General features: G+C 38.0%; 1 long non-coding RNA gene across 1 annotated transcript; it reads right to left on the reverse strand.

Moving 5' to 3' along the window:
* Nucleotides 1–543: 543 nt before the first annotated feature.
* On the reverse strand, nucleotides 544–1,600 carry LOC126273664 (uncharacterized). The gene is made up of 3 exons (XR_007549557.1): nucleotides 1,370–1,600; nucleotides 1,168–1,279; nucleotides 544–1,061 (listed from the first exon to the last, which is right to left on the reverse strand). It is a non-coding gene; the product is annotated as an uncharacterized LOC126273664 (long non-coding RNA).
* Nucleotides 1,601–14,935: the final 13,335 nt, after the last annotated feature.

Consider the following 14,935-nt stretch of genomic DNA (forward strand, 5'->3'; position numbering starts at 1 on the left):
TCCAACTGCTTCTAATTCAAGAATGACTGCTTTAATGTAAGAGAACAGAACATCACCCTGAATAGTATGAACTGGCAGAATAGATACCACATCCTTGTAAGGTGATTCCATGCTCTGAACCATAAAAACATAGGAGCTGGTTGCACACAAAAATTTTTCAGTGTTACAGGCACATCCTACAACATTTCCAGCTTTGTAACCAAGCTGAGACTTCAGATGAGTTTCATCCATCAACAGGAGCACAGTTTTATCATCTGAGGGTAAACTAACTACTTTATTTGTGATGTAGCTCATAAACTGATGACCCTGTTGCTCAATGACAGGATTTGTTGAGAGTTTATTACAAAGCCTTGAAAGGATGTTAGGACTAGGCATAGAAAAACTGTCAGTGTTCCTCCAAAATTTGTAAGCATGTGGGCTTATGGAATGTACTAATGACCACATTATCGTGGAGTTAGTATCATACCTAAATTGAGTTGAACTTCTGCACTTCAAAAATGAAATCTGTTCCTTCAAAAATGTAACTTTAGTTTCGTTTCCTGGCAACTTCTCTAATAAATTTTGCAATAACTGGTCAATTAAAGACAAAATGTTATCTACAGGAGCCTCAGAACTATTATACAGAAGATAAATGTTCTTATGAACATGACTTACCACCTGTATGTTATTTACTTTCATGGGAAATTTCATGTTTCCAATACATTTCACTTTAATATCATTATTGAAGACACTGAGTAATAAACCACTGCTTATAACTACTTCGCAAAAAATTCTTGGGTAAGGATTATGATTTAGTAACACTAGGCTCACACTGTCAGATTTGTTAATCACTACCCAGTCACTGTGCTTTTCACACTCACTCAACTTTGTTTTCATTTGTACTAAACTATCGAACGATATCGCATCAATCATTTTCGCATGTGTGTCCAGACTTTCTTGGATAGCAATTTGAAGAGCACGATTTTCTAAACGCCCCCTACGAATTTCTGGGTCCTCTCATACTGCAGTTTGATGACTCGACAAGTAAGATGGGCATCCAGGCAACTTCGATGGGATAGCATCTGAAAAATTAATAACTAAGTATGAAACCGATCTCACAGCATATAAGTGAAATAAAGATAGTTCTTATGCCACTGTACTTTACTAAGAGCGTGTTTCGTAACTCACCTTTTCTCAAGCGTCAACGATCCAACGGTGCTGTCAAGAGTATACCAGTTTTGGGGTCATACATGCTGGTACTGCTTAAAATATCGTCCTTGTTGATATGCAGTTCACATATCTAAAAACAAGCATACAGTTGTCTTTAAAACATAACGAAAATTAATGAGGTATGAGATTATAAATACATTCTTCTGTTTAGAGTGCTTACTCGGTGTCCAGTCTCGTCTGTGAACAGCCGATAACCATTTCCGTCTTAAATTCTCGTCAGATGGAAAATAAAATACACTGACTTTAGGTCCATTATCGTAATTGCCCCTGCAATTCGCCATACAACACATTCGGGCCATCGTAACTGAGTATAGATCAAATAACTACTCTCGAAATGCATAAAATACAATATGGAAACGCTACGAATCACCTGTGTCTAGCTTCTCAGACGTCATAGGCTCCTTAGTCCTTGGACTCACGATGTGAGGCCTTGTTCCTAGGTGGCGTTGACGCAAAGCGTGTTTCTTCTCTGCGACTCGGCGCTGCAGTCTGACGCCGAAATAGCTCCCATTCCCGCCGCTGAGCGGCGCTAATGGTAGTTCAGTATAAAAACTCAGCGCATCACTCTTTCGCGACAAGTGCGAAGCCGTTCTGTTCACAAGAAGACCGAAACATCTGCGCAAACATCGGCACTGTAGACCAATAACACTACATGCACGCCCAATACGTTTCTGCGAGAAAGTCAAATACCTTGGTGTCTGGCTGGACCGGAAACTACTCTGGGGGGACCACATACAACACATGACCAACAGAGCAAGCGCGAGGCTCAGACAACTCTACCCTATGCTCAACAGGCGTAGTACACTGAACAGACGGGTGTCGAGGTCCCTATACATGACACTTATTCGACCCCTGATGACGTATGCAGCCCCTGTCTGGGGATACGCTGCGCCCACACGTCTGCGCCGTCTGCAGATCATACAAAACAAAGTAGTCAAAATCATAAGCAATGCTCCACAATACACACGCATCGCGGATCTTCATCGGGAATACCGCCTTGAGACTCTCACGGAGGTAATCCATAAACTCGCCACGAGACTATACAGAAACTCTAGACACTTGCAGAACCCGTTTATTCTGAATCTGGGGAACTACGACCACAACCATAGATGGAAACATAACAGACCAAAAAAGATACTTGCTAGGACCTAACATCTATCGCCAAGTGCACGCAAACACAACGGTACAGGTGAGTCCCTGCCTATCAGCCACGACTACTGGATAACCAGCTGTAACACACCTGCCGAAGAACCGGCAACACGCAGGGAAGCCGTACCGTACACAACATGCAGACAAGCTACACCCACGCCTCACACAGTGAGATGATTTTTGGCCAATCACCCACTAAATATATAACGAACCTTGATTGTTCCAGGACTGTTTCAGGAATGCAGCAGCAGCAGCAGACCAGGACACATCGCCATCGCGTCACGGTATGATGCATGATACCCACACTAACAAACCCAACCTTGCATGAACTGTCGCAGCTAGTAAGCCACTACTGCTCTTACTACCCATCCCACTGTCGCAGAGGTTTTTTTCCCTCGGCACGAGCCTTGGCACTTTTTTTACTCTGCTCTTCAAATCACTACCCTCATTCGCGTTTCGCCCACAATCTATCACCTGATGGACCGTGTTAATGCGTAATCTTACCCAGACGCATGGATAACATCACAGCCCAGCATCCTGTGATCCACTAATTAGATAACTAACAAGTTGACGGAGGTGACAGTAGAACTTTTGGTTTGGTCACCACGTTGGTGCGGGCGTGGAGGGGCCCCATCTCTGTTTGTTTCTTTCGCCGAAATAAATCCCTTTCCCAGCGCTGAGCGGCGCCACTGGTAGCTCAGTGTTACAACGCCGTATAGAATTTAAAAACAGAGAAAGCGCAAATAATTGCTGAATGTAAAACAGGAAATTATAATTGATATATACATTGTTAATTGTATTTACCATTACGGAAACATATACCATGGCTGAAGGACCAGGAAAACATCTCTACTCATTCAAATCACCAAATCCTGCGTCTATATAAAATAGTTTGTACGATAAACTACACTGCACCAAGTCAAACTTCATTTTATAGATCGACAATTTTTGGAGGGTCAACGTGCCCCATAAACGGGAGAATCAGAGCAAAGTATGAATCACGTGCTTTGGAGTCTTTAGGTGATATTCACATTCGAATATTGCAAAGAAACTATCATAAGATTCTCGCATGACCATGTAGGTAAATTTGTCAACTTTATAATGAACTACGAATGCTTCGATATTAGGCAAACTACGGCAAAGAATTCTTAAGGTTTGCAGTGAAAAATAAGAGCTGCGGTGAATTTGCGTTTCGTGCAAGTTACATCATACCCTGCTTCGTATCATGGGCAGAACACATACTAAATATTTTTTAAACTTGAAGTGATCTGTCTGAAGTCTCGAGAAAACGGATTGTCATGAAAACACGCGCCAAAGAAAAAACCAGAAAGAATTGGTCATAAGGCCCACATATCTCATAAACTGTTCGAGCTTTCGGAACAAGATTTTTGACAAATGGTAGCACTCAAAGAACAGAGTATTTTGCCATATGATTATTATTCGAAACTTTCAGATCCGCTGCGACAATGAAGCAACTAAGATTTTTTCAGTGCAATAATGTAATTCTTAAGGACCATCCATATCCGGTGAAACGAGAATTTCTGTGGGTTTTCTGACAAAATAAGTAAAATTTTTTGGCATTTATGCTATTCTGAGAAAGGGTTGTTTTATAATCTGTTGACCTGACTTGCCCTCAGTTACTAGTTTAATAACACTCTGTTTCATGATTCTGTCGCAATTTCAACTGTATTAGAATGTTAGTGAGATGAATATTTGTAAACTAATCTGTGTTTCAACAAAAGAAGCAGTGTTTAACGTGGCAACTAGAGAAGTTACGTATTACTCAAAACTGGTCATAGTTCTTTGTGAATCCATCTCTCCTCAACTACCTACTTGGTAAGGCTGACAACTAAAGACATGTCCTGTGGTGTAACATTTCCAATGGCTTCTTCTTTCAGCATTTTAGCCTCATGGAGTGTATTCTCAGTCGCTTTTAAAGTAGCGTGATTCGGATGATGGAAGATTAAACTATGTCCTCTGGCGTCAGCCAGATTGTCACCCTGGTACTGTGGGGCTTTCTGCTCGTACAGCATTTAAAGCTCCATTAACTTCACCTTATACATGCTATGTTCAACTCTATCAAGTGGAATATTTCTTTGTACTTAGAACCAAATATCCACTTTCATCTACTGCGTTGTTGTAGCCTCAAGCTGTGTGACAGAATCCAGTGCAGCCTGGAGCTGTGAGTGAAGGGTCACCAACTCAGCTCGCGTCTGTACACAACAATCACAGTTCCTATCCATTACTGCAGTCGCTCCTGTCTGAAGCTCGTAAAAATAGGTGACAAGCGAATGGTGTACTCGACTTATTAGTAGCAGGAACTCGTGGTGCACTCTCACTGACCGTCTAACCGAGGGGAAATATTTTTCATTCCAGGACACAATGAGAGGTATTCGTAACTCTGCCATTATGTGAAGTATCGTTAATGACCGCTGATGACAGAAAAATTGGTACAAACTATCATTAATGCAGTAAAAGTTACCCAATCTTAGCATTTTAAGAAAACTAAAATGTGTGATTGCCTTAGTCTTAAACCAGTATTTATGTCACCAATAATATATATCCTGTCGTTAGTTCATTATGCAAAAAAGTAGTCAATTTTCTCTCAGGGCTGTGCAAATGCTTCAGTATTTGTGTCTGGCATACAGTGCAAAAATATATTTATGATTTTTAACATTCACTGTAACAATGCAGCTGCTTCAATGTCATTTTCCATGCTTCTGTCACCCACACTAAGGCCACTGTAATGCCCAAGAACTGTAACCCTAACAACCTGATTAATGTAGTCTCTACTGTGATGCCTCTTCAGCAGCACACCAGTCTTGTAATTCATTCCTCCATTACAAAAAAAAAAAAAAAAAAAAAAAAAAAAAAAAAAAAAAAAAAAAGATTCAAATGGCTCTGAGCACTGTGGTCATCAGTTCCTAGAACTTAGAACTACTGAAACCTAACTAACCTAAAGACATCACACACATCCATGCCCGAGGCAGGATTTGAACCTGCGACCGCAGCAGTCTCGCGGTTCCGGACTGCGCGCCTAGAACCATGAGACCAACGCGGCCGGCCCCTCCATTACATCACTGACTTTATAATCAACTCTTTTCATAAGCTTCGAGAGGAACGAGACTTACAATAACCTTTTTACTTATCTCATTTGCTCACATTTGGTTCCAATTCTTCATGTCTAGGGCCTCATTCCTGAAGCTGAAATTTTTGACATTGTAGGTTCTCATGATTCCAATTGATGTAAATAATGCTGAAGTATTGCCTGAGCAGAAATTTTTGCTTCTGTAATTGTTATTCTTTTACATTTTCACTGTCTTTACAATCTACAATTCAAAATCAGAAATTACACTGTTATTGCAAAAATTAAAACATGTCTGATCACATTTTAGTCTGAAATATATCATGCACAAAATCATGGGTAATTCTTCCAGAAAACAGCTGAGATAATACTGACCAGTTTAAAATGTAATTATTTCTGATATTGATTACTTCTGTTCAGAAAAGTAATGCCAGAGGAGGTTGTCCCTCTACAATATCCTCCTCACAAAATTTGGAAGCAATGTGTTTACAATATTTTGTGACAGACCATAAGGTTTGCCAAACAGTGACAGAATGATGCCAAAAGATAGAATACAGTTGTATAGAAGTATCTGATATGTAACACATTACAGAAAACATAAAAGAAATATCTACTATACATATAACAGGATATGGTATTCCAATTCTCTGATCTGTGGAATATACTGCCCCAGAAATCAGTTGTATAGAAGTATCTTATATGTAACACACCTCAGAAAACATAAAAGAAATATCTACTATACATATATCAGGATATGGTATTCCAATTCTCTGATCTGTGGAACATACTGCCCTGAAGACAAATAATGCAAAGTCAAAACTACAACATTACAACACTAAACTGTAGAAACAAATACAGAGACAAGATAAATTACTAGAATTACAAATTTCTGGTTTACATCCATAATAATCAAACCTTCAAATCTTCAAAGGAGATGAGAAAAAATTCAGAGCCTGACTGTAAGACGAGTGAGCAGACTCGAAAACCACAATGATGGGTACAGATCAGAAAAATATACTCAATCATGAGGAGGCATGTAGCACAAAATCAATCAGCCACATGAAGCCGAGTATTTAAGGATACAAGGGGCATATGAACAGTCCATGCATAGTCCGAGAGTTGGCACCACCAGCGTGTATCGAGGTTATGTTTAGTTAGTAGCATCTTTGGAAAGAGCGCACAACAAGTTTCAGCCATATTGGTATATTTCTTTGTGTTTGGCATTCTTGTGAATCAAAGAAGTCGAGTGATTGTCAAACAAATGGACAAAGAAGTATTTCGTATGGTGATTAAACATTACTTTATGAAAGGCAAAACGCCTCAGGAGACTAAAGAGAAGCTTGATAAACATCATGGTGACTCTGCACCTTTGTTTAGAACAATTTATTAATGGTTTCAAAATTTTCGAAGTGGCCATTTGGGCACAGGTGATGCTGAATGTTCTGGACGCCCTGTGGAGGTTATGACTACAGAAATCATTGATAAAATCCGTGATATGATGATGGATGACAGAAGTGTTAAGGTGTGTGAGATTGCTTGTGCTCTGGGCATCTCGAATGAATGGGTACATAATATTTTGCATAAACATTTGGACATGAGAAAGCTATCCGCAAGGTGGGTTCCGCGATTGCTCACGGTTGACCATAAATGGAATCGTGTGAAGTGCTGCAAGGATAGTTTGCAGCTGTTCAGGAAGAATCCGCAGGACTTTAAGCACCTTTTCATCACTGTGGATGAAACATGAATACATTACTAGGCTCCTGAGACCAAAGAACAATCTAAACAACGGGTTACCAAGGCAGAATCTGAACCAAAAAATGCGAAGACCATTCCTTTGGCTGGAAATGTTATGGCGACTGTCTTTTTGGATTTTGCAGGGGATAATCCTCATTGACTATCTGGAAAGGGATACAACTATTACAGATGCATATTATTCATCTTTATTGGACCATTTGAAAACTGTGCTGCAAGATTGAACCGCTGAAAAGTCATTTTCCATCACGACAATGCCCAGCACACACCTCAGCCATTGTGGTCGCAAAATTAATGGACATAGGATTCCAACTCGTTTCACATCCCCCCTATTCTCCAGTCCCTCGGGCTACTATTTGTTTCTCAATTTGAAGAAAGTGCTGGCGGGACAAAGATTTTATTCAGATGAGGAGGTGACTGCAGCAACTAATAGCTATTTTGCAGACTTCGACAGTTTCTATTATTTGAAAGGGATCAAAAAATTAGAACAGTGTTGGACGAAGTGTATAAGTCAAAAAGGAGACTATTTTGAAAAATAAAAAAGGTTTCCCCACAGATGTAAGTAGTTTTTATTTGTGCACGGACTTGTCAAACGCCCCTCGTATGTCAATTTACGAAAGAACAAATTAATGATAAAATATTAGGGCCTAACCAGTCTCTGGACTGAAGACCACAACAACAACAACAGGCATACGATGTAGGGACCAACCCATGAATTCAAACCACACATGAAAAACCAGCAAAAAATCTTTTGGCACAACTAAATGAATAAAGTTCACAATCATTTCAATCATATGTAAAGAATAATTATAAGAAGCATCTAGCCTCAATCAATAGTTGCACGCTCTCCTTGAGTACACACACAGTGTTGTGATGACAAGGGGTACACAAAACAGAGTTAAGCATGAGTTTGCCCACAATTAAAGTTTCAATCAGACACAATAGTGCAATACTCAGGATAAAACAACAGGTGAACAGAGTCATAATTAGCTTCTGAATGATGACATAATCGAGTAGCTTGAGGACAAAAATCAGTGTATGAAAGCTGACATATCTGTATCATATTATATTGTATATACTAGTAATGTCTTCCATACTAATTGATAGTTGTTCATACAAACAAACCTACTTATGTAAAGGCCTAATAGAATCATTTACAATTGGTAAAAAAAGAAAAACATGAATAAAGGGAAAACCATACTGATTGAAAGTTATATAATGTATTGGGATGTCAGTCCCTCTACTTAAAAAGAAACGTCTGTATATGTGGGATAACACTCTCTTTGGCAGTCTTGGCTAACAATTTACAAATCTCAGTCACAACACCGATGTAGTTGAGAGATGCATGAGTACATTACTCAGCATCTAATATCTCTTGTAAGTTGACTGGTCCAGCAGGGTACAGCCATACCACCAAATAATTGTTCCCAAGTCGTTACAATGACCAGAATGTCATCAGCATGCACAATTAATTTTGAACTCACTTCACTATCCAAGACAGAAGCCAGAGCTCTTATGAACTCAGCTGGATATACAATTAGCCCAAATGGCACAACACAGTATTGAAAACACTTACCTCCTTGCAGAATTAATTTCAAGTGTTATCTGGTGAAATCCAGAGGTGAAGTCCAAGATACTCACGTATTTTACATAATCAGATTTGTGTATCAGCTCATCCATGTTCTAAGGATGGTCATTCTCTCTGATAAGAAATTTAATAAGATGTCTAGAGTACAAAACATTTCTTAATCCACCATTTCTCTTACTTATCACTAGTAAATGATTATTGAAATCACTCCTACTTCTCTCAATTACACCCCATGTCTCCATTTTATGAATCTATTTCCCTACAACTTTTCTTTTTGAAAATGGTATATTTTATCGCTTGAGAAAGACAGGTTGATGATCTATATGGTAGAGCATTCACTGACAGCCTTTCACTTTCCCTGGTTTTTTACTAAGCACATTTCTAAATCCCAATAACAAATTCCTAAATTGTTCATTAAGAGTTGTAGCTTCCCTTACTTACGAATCTACTATACATTCAAGATCTTGATCCTCAGTCTCATCAAACACCTGGTACTCACCTTGGTTCACAATGTTTTGCAAACAGTTACAACTTTTCCCACAGTTTAAAATACAGAAATTTGTTTTCACGTAAGTATTACTTTTAGGTTCCAAAACAAAAAAATTTCTTAGAATGCCCATCCAAAACAAGCCTCAACCTTCACTATTCAACCAATATCGAGAATTATATTTTCTTCCAGGCTAGGGGTCGCTTAACATCCATGTTCAAAAGTTTTGTTTTCTATACTAAATATTGAAAGTACCTGAGATTTTACGAATTCGCATTGCTTACCTGTAGCTCCTCTTATCTTTACACCCACAATGGACATTTCCACAAAATTTGCACTATACTCAATCTTGTCTCTAAATTATTCAGATATACCACATATTGGGCTTCGTGTATCAGTTGAACATTTACCTTCCCACTCGACAGTCTCAATCTTAAAATATGTTGTTGTTGTGGTCTTCAGTCCTGAGACTGGTTTGATGCAGCTCTCCATGCTACTCTATCTTGTGCAAACTGCTTCATCTCTCAGTACATACCGCAGCCTACAACCTTCTGAATCTGCTTAGTTTATTCATCTCTAGGCCTCCCTCTATGATTGTTACCCTCCATACTGCCCTCCAATACTAAATTTCTGATCCATAGATGCCTCAGAACATGTCCTACCACCTGATCCCTTCTTTTAGTCAAGTTGTGCCACAAACTTCTCTTCTCCCCAATTCTATTCAATGCCTCCACATTAGTTATGTGATCTACCCATCTAATCTTTAGTATTCTTCTGTAGCACCACATTTCGAAAGCTTCTATTCTCTTCTGATCCAAACAATTAAGTGTCCATGTTTCACTTCCATACGTGGCTACAATACATACAAATACTTTCAGAAACGACTTCCTGACAAATCTATACTTGATGTTAACAAATTTCTCTTCTTCAGAAACGCTTTCCTTGCCATTGCTCGTCTACATTTTATATCCTTTCTACTTTGACCATCATCAGTTATTTTGCTCGCCAAATAGCAAAACTCCTTTACTACTTTAAAGTGTCATTTCCTAATCTAATTCCCTCAGCATCACCCGATTTAATTTAACTACATTTCATTATCCTCGTTTTGGTTTTGTTGATGTTCATCTTATACCCTCCTTTCAAGACACTGTCCATTCCGTTCAACTGCTCTTCCAAGTCCTTTGCTGTTTCTGACAGAATTACAATGTCATTGGCGAACCTCAAAGTTTTTATTTCTTCTCCCTGGATTTTAATACCTGCTCAAAATTTTTCTTTTGTTTCCTTTACTGCTTGCTCAATATACAGATTGAATAACATCAGGGAGAGGCTACAACCCTGTCTCACTCTCTTCCCAACCACTGCTTCCCTTTCATGCCCCTTGACTCTCATAACTGCCATGTGGTTTCTGTTATATTGTTATATTTTTCTTTGGTTTTGATGAGGATAAGGTCACCTATTCTAAAGCACACTGGATTCACTCCTTTGTTATTTCTTCTCTTCCTTCCTGCTGCTTTCTTCTTCATTATCTCTTTAACCAATTTTGACTTTTAGTCTTACCAGAGGGAAATCCACTTCTGCTCTGATGATGTTGCTGGGTCTCTCATTGAACATAAGCGCATATGTGGCAAATCTTGTCAATTTGTCCCATAAAATGTGGATAATATTTTCAAAATATCGAATATGACCTGCCCAGGCAGTATGTTTCTTACTGCAGTAAATCCTGCACAGTCTATTAATTTCCTTCATAACCCTTTCACTCATGTTACCTTGTGGAATATCGGTAGAAATCTTTCTGTTTTATCTTGTGTATTGCCATACAGTGTTGAAACCTCTCTGAAACAAATTGTGGGCCATTGCCAGACAAAAGTGATTTTGGTACCACTACATTGCAGAGGTAATCAGATGTCAACTTGTCCATTATAGTATTATTATTTGCCTTCTTAATTGGATACAGTTTTACATATTTTGAGAATGTGTCCAACACAATGAAAATATACGTACAACCTCCTGTAGATGTAGGCAATGCTCCTAGAAGGTCACCTGCTATAATCTCTTTAGGTTCGCTAGGAAGGTCAGACTGCATTAAGCCTTTTGATAGAGTAACAGTTGTCTTTACTCTCTGACATTTATCACACTTTTCTAGTCTCTGATTAACCCTTCTCCACAAATTGTTAAATATTACTGTTTCCTGTATCTTAACGACTATTCTCCTGATCCCATAATGTCCATAGCTCTCATGTCAGTAGTCAATAAATTTATCAACATGTTGGAAGGGAAGCATAACCTTCCAGTCCTGATCATTCAAATTTTTCCTCCTAAAACAACCCTTTGTGTATATTATAGTACTGATTCACCTTTGGAATGTTTTAATACTGCTTAACCAACCTTAAATTTGTATCCTCATTCTGCTACCTTCTCATTTGCTTGCAAATTTTCCTCATTTTCTTGTCCTTCACTCCCTGCAAATAAAGCAACCTTACTTGTTCTTCATGGTTCTCACTACTGTCAGTATCCTTCTTCCCTGCTGGCATCCTAGATAACACATCAGGCACAATATTGTCTTACATACCTTATCTCCAAATCAAATTGTTGGAAATACAAAGACCACCTAGTTAACCTGGTGTGTTTCAGCCTGCACTTCTGAAGGTAACTCAAAACCTTCTGATCTGTATACACTATGGTCTTATGTCTAAGCAAATAGTACTCAAACTTTTGAAATCCAAATTTAATTGCCAAAGCCTAATTCAGAAATGGAATAGTTCTTTTGGTGCAGCTGTAATGTTCTACTAGCACAAGGGATAGTTTTGTGTTCAGCCCCCATCCCAGTAGGTACTAATTGGAAAATTTCTACCCCCAAACCAAAAAACTTGCATACAAAAAGTCAGTGAAAAATTTGGAAGTCCTAGCATTTTATTATTTACTAATTTGTTTTTCAAACTCTTAAATGCATCCTCACACTCCTCTGTCCAATCCCACACCACATTCTTTCTCAACAAATTACCAAGGCAAGGATAGTTAAATGACTGATCGGATGTGAACTTTCGGTAGAAGCCATACAAGCCAAACATAGCTTTAAGATCCTCCTTGTTTTGGGGATGTGGGAAACCTGCAATGGCAGCAAACTTTTCTGCATCAGGATGTATACCTTCCTCGTTAATCCTGTGAACCAAAATGAAATTTCCTTCTTTACAAATTCAGATTTACTTAATTTTAGTTTCGTGCTTCCTCTATACATAGCCCTCAGTTCTTCATTCAGAATCTTACAGTGCTTCAAACATTCTGCACTCGCTACTAGGATAGTATCTACATAGACTGTTATTTCATTGGTTAATATCTCACATAGCACCTTGTAAACAGCTCTGATAAACACACACACAGACAAGTTCAGACCAAATGGCATCACACAGTATTGGTAACACTTAACTTCATATAAAAATGCTGTACATGGCCTAGATTCCTTGGCCAAACTGATATTCCAATAGCCACAAGTCACGTCAAAAGAAGTCTGAAACTTACATCCATGGAACTTTTGCAAAATGTCATCTATGATGGCTGGTCTATCACTCGTTGCTATAATGATTTCATTTAACTTCCTGGCATACAGAACCAACCTGACACCACCATTTGTCTTCTTTACAACCACAAGTAGGTTATTATACCTGCTAGTTGACATTTCAATAATCCCCCATGAGACCATCTTTTGGATTTCTTTTCTCTCTGCTTCCTTTTTTGAAAATGGAATAATATAAGGTTTTCTGAAAAAATGGTTGAGGATCCTTAAATTTTAATTTGCACTCAAAATCTTTTACCAAACATGGGCTGTCTGAAAATGCCTTACTGGTGATTTTAATTCTTTCCTTTGTTTATCTGTAATGTTTATTTCTCTCTTCTATACATTTACTACTCATTAACGTTAATTTCTCATTAGTATTCTGTACTGTTTTCTTTACCCTTTCATCACAATCTTTCACTACCACCAAAACTTTCTTATTTATTTCTGAAATATTAGAGCTGAATACCTTAATTTCCTTTTTAATTTTTTCTTCAATTCATTCTTTAAGCTAGACAGGACAGTTTTAATGCTAACAGTTTTATTTTCCACCCTACTATCATCTTCTCTCACAGTCATACTACTCAAACTACTCATAATTTGCCTTAACATAGCTTCTACTTTTCTGCCTCCCATAAACTATTGCATTTGCTGGCTTTTGCTACTAGATCCTTCCTCCTTAACCTTAACAATTTCACCCACTTCAGCACTGTTTACATCATTTTTGCTCACATCACCACACAATGTAGATGATGCTTTTATCATCATATCTACAATATGACCTTTGTCCCAATCATTCAAAGTTACATTCATGTCTGATTTATGACCACTATCATCTACTAAATCAGTTCCCATTAAGTCTTTCTGTTCACTAAAAAACTTAACCTCTGTTGTCCACTCTCCCCCATCACACAGTCTTGCTTTTTAAGGCCACTCCTTATGAAACATTTAATATAAAATGGCTTTTGCTATTAATTACCTTATTTTTATTCACTTGTCTCCTGGTGGGGCTTCAGCTACTCCCACTCATCCAGAATCGACTTGTTTATATCAGGTGAGTTGAGTCCAGTTGGCAGCCTGATTGGCTGCTGTGGCTGATCCAATGAGCTTGATTCCTGGTTGTTTGCTGCAGCTGTCCTTCATAATGACTGGTCCAATGGGCTTCATTCGAGAATGGCTGCTGCATTCAACATTTGTAATGCCTGCAACTATAACCTTGGCCCAAGATTCATTGATTGGTAAATGTTGATAAGCCTCATTAATAGGTTGCAGGCAACATCAGCACAGTGCTACATTAGTTTGTTGTTGAACATCTATGAGCAGTAAAAACCTAACCACACAGTTCACAGTTCTTACAGAATAATATGATACATGCGACACTATTTTTTCAAATAACTTTAACAGACATTGTCACTGGTTGTTGTAACATGTGGCCTATTTGTATTACACTTATTCCACTTTTAAGTTGATGCATTGCTGTTAATCTAACCAATAAATGTTTCACATCTGAAAATCAGCCATGGACTGCCTGTCTCTGGACAAAAATTGGTCCTTTATATATCCTCACAATACTAGGCACTAAAACTATACATTATTTGATGTTTAAGTTACAGAAATTACAATTAAAATGTCACTCATTCAGTTAAATTAATACATCAAAAAATTCCTTCTTTATAACGGTTCCTTCTACTGAAAGGTTAGGCTGAATTATTTTTTTAAATAATGAACTTATCTGATATAGTTATACAAACAATACTTTTGACAAATCTGTAAATTATTTTGGAATTAATTAAGAGCTGGCTTTGCTAATATGTTTTTGAATAGACCCAAATAAATATTTTAAAAAGCCTAGTTCTTCATCTTCCAAATGTTTATAACTAGTACAGAATTTATATTTGTCTATAAGCCAACAATAGAATCTAAATCATGAAATAATAACTGATGTCACCCTATAATGATCTGTAGGAAAAGACAATAACTAGGAATGGTCAAAATAAATTAGAAATTTAATTATATTCACAAAATTAGACCTAGTCTGCTATATTCCTTGAGACTGTGGGTCAACCTTTCTCTTTTATGGAGATGCAGATGATACTCATGTATGTTATTGCTAAT

Source organism: Schistocerca gregaria, chromosome 1, assembly GCF_023897955.1.
Source record: "Schistocerca gregaria isolate iqSchGreg1 chromosome 1, iqSchGreg1.2, whole genome shotgun sequence".
Lineage (NCBI taxonomy): Eukaryota > Metazoa > Arthropoda > Insecta > Orthoptera > Acrididae > Schistocerca > Schistocerca gregaria.